Genomic DNA, 3,003 nt, shown 5'->3' with positions numbered 1-3,003 from the left:
CTCCAGCCACCACTCTGGGGCTGATTTTATTAATTATTTTAACAAATATAGCCTGGTCGTGTTCAAGTTGATAATTTGGTGTGGCCCCCGTTGGTTGGTAGAAAATTCCAAATGGTCCCCGGCAGTAAATAGGTTCCCAAACCCTGTTTGAAAGTTTTGTCCAAAAATGTAAGCAACAGCGAAAATAAACTAGAAAGATTTATGTGACATACAAAACAAAAAAAAACATTTAAATCACAAACATTCACATTTAGTGGCCCTGCTGTTGGGCTGCCAAAAACTGTTCCAGCATCTCCCCATGACGCCGGACGGCTTCTGACAAACGCCGTTGTGATTCCACCAGGTCCTGTAGTGTGGGGATTTCTGTGGAGGGAATGGGAAAAGTTAACCATCCTTGTTCCAACATCGAACTGTCAGGTATATGTTTTTGGTTGACCACTTACGGTTCTGGGGTTCATCACCTTCTTCCTCTGAGGCGCTGATGGCCCAACCAGATCCTGTGGCTAGGGAACACAAATCAAATATTAGTACACGACAGCCCACCATCATTTAAACATCCCTGTATCCTTTACAACTTGTAGGGACACCATGTTATGTGCATAAATTACAGGAAGGGTAGCCTGCACAAAACTCACCAACTGATGCGGGGGAGAAGGCATCGTTAGAAGGAGAAGTATGGGGAGACAGGGTAGAAGGTGGTGATGGGGTTGAAGGAAGAGATGGGGTTGCAGCAGGTGATGGGGTTGGAGAAGGAGAGGGTGTCCCAGCAGGCGCAGCAGGCGGAGGTGGTGGATCTGCAGCAGGAGATGGTGGAGCCGGCGGGGATGGTGGATCCGCAGCAGGAGATGGTGGAGCTGGCGGAGATGGTGGATCCACAGCCGGAGAGGGTGGAGATGGTGGAGCTGCCTGTGCAGCTGGAGGTGGTCCTAGGTATAGGAGAAAACTTTTATTGAGCGCATAACTCCAGGCCACTATGGCTTACGCCTACTTTACACCATACAATTCTGCATACGATATCGTATGTGATGTGACACGCCCCCATCTTATGTGCGACAACTGAAATTTGTTGACCGTGTCGCACCTATGCTTTGTTCCTGTCACAAGTACTTACCCTTCTATACGACCATCCATACGTAAGAAGCGGGACGCAGGTAAGTTGCAGTTCATCATTCCCGGGGTGTCACACACTGCGATGTGTGCTGCCTCGGGAACATTGAGCAACCAGACGTTCAATTTTTAGTAATTGAACGACGTGTATGCGATGAACGGTTATTCGTTTAATCGTAATCGCATGTAGGTTTTACAGACTACAATATCTCTAACGATGCCGGATGTGCATCACTTACAACGTGACCCCGCTGACACATCGGTAGATATATTGTAGCATGTAAAGCCCGTGTATAGCCTGCTTTTTTACGTATGTTTGACAAACCTTTTTCTAGGGGCACCAGACACATGGGGACCACTTGCCTCAAAGCAGCAAACATGCTGCATTCATTGGAAAAACAAGGCACAAAAATCAATCACTTAAATTATTCTATTTTATTCTGTTCTGTAAATAGTATAACATATGGCTTGTACTCAAGGCTTCTAATGTCACTCTGATATGCACCGAGATAACAATGATAATCAGAGATGCAAATGCAAAGAGAAAATAAACCCATTATACCCCAGGAGCATTGAAGTTTTGAGGTATCCGAAATTTACCTATGATCAAGTTATGTAATTAGCTCCTTTTCGCCACCTTGACCCTCTGATATGCACACTAGATATCTTGGTATAATGTAATTATTTTCTTTAGATATGCACTGAGATAACAATGATAATCAGGTCAATGGACAATACTCCAAACGCGATTACACAGCATGGTTTATTGCGAAATGGTTTTTGTAAAGACTGGCACAGTGTTGATCAAATCCTAATATATGCAAAGAGTAAATAATCCCATTACCCCAGGAGCATTGAAGTTTTTAGGTATCTGAAATTTACCTATGATCAAGTTTGCATACCATACCTTTTACAAAGGATAATTAGCTCTTTTTCGCCACCTTGTCCCTCTGATATGCACACTAGATATCTCGGTATAATGTGATTATTTTCTTTGCAATATATTGCATTTGAACTACACTGTGCTTTCCAAACAACCTTGTTCTAATCGCGTTTGGAGCATTGTCCAGTCATCTGACTATCCTTCTTATCTCGTTGCATATCTGAGTGAGCAAGTTTAGAAGCCATATGTGTGTGTATATTTCTAGTTCATATGTTTCAGAAATAAATCCCCTCCTTTGGGTCCTCGCCAAACTACCTCATATTTTACACAATTGTATTATTATTCTTTGTAAATTTTATATAAATTAAGATTTTTTTTTTTTATTTTAATGATTGGTCATTGGCATTTTGTGCCATGTTTTTCCAATTGTAATCACTGGGTCACCAGTGTCGGGGAAGAATATCACAGTTAATGTCCATGTTATGAAAGTATGTATGCTGCATTCATTGCTGCACTTATGCATGCGTGGGGAGTGGGTGACAGGTCCTCGATAACTTGTTCAGCACCCATGTGTTCTATTATTTTTGTTTTACTGATTTTTTTCAATACCTTTCATTTTTCCACCAGACAGAACTTTTCAGATTTTTCAGTCAATGTTCCCATATGTTTTCTGCGGGAACCTCACACCACTTTTTATTGCTGTAAGCTGCGTCCAACACCATTAAAGGGGGCTTGACACACTACGACATCGCAAATATAAGTCGATGGCATCACGGAATTCTTGACGCACAACCGGCCGCATTAGCGATGCCGTCTGTTGCGTGTGACTCCGATGAGCGATTTTGCATCGTTGAAAAAACGTGCAAAAACGCTAATCGGCGACATGGGTGTCCATTCTCAAAAATCGTGAATGCAGCAGTAACGAAGTTGTTCCTCATTCCTGCGGCAGCACACATCGCTGCGTGTGACGCCACAGGAACGAGGAAGCTCCCCTTCCATGCCTCCCGGCCACA

General features: G+C 43.2%; 1 long non-coding RNA gene across 1 annotated transcript; it reads right to left on the bottom strand.

Annotated features, from left to right (window-relative positions):
• Window positions 1-338: 338 nt before the first annotated feature.
• LOC142265963 (uncharacterized) lies at window positions 339-888 on the bottom strand. Its single transcript, XR_012732153.1, has 3 exons — window positions 636-888; window positions 444-503; window positions 339-363 (listed from the first exon to the last, which is right to left on the bottom strand). It is a non-coding gene; the product is annotated as an uncharacterized LOC142265963 (long non-coding RNA).
• Between the last annotated feature and the right edge of the window lie 2,115 nt (window positions 889-3,003).

The sequence above is a fragment of the Anomaloglossus baeobatrachus genome, unplaced genomic scaffold (assembly GCF_048569485.1).
Source record: "Anomaloglossus baeobatrachus isolate aAnoBae1 unplaced genomic scaffold, aAnoBae1.hap1 Scaffold_28, whole genome shotgun sequence".
Classification (NCBI taxonomy): Eukaryota; Metazoa; Chordata; class Amphibia; order Anura; family Aromobatidae; genus Anomaloglossus; species Anomaloglossus baeobatrachus.
This window is presented reverse-complemented; position numbering and strand designations above follow the sequence as displayed.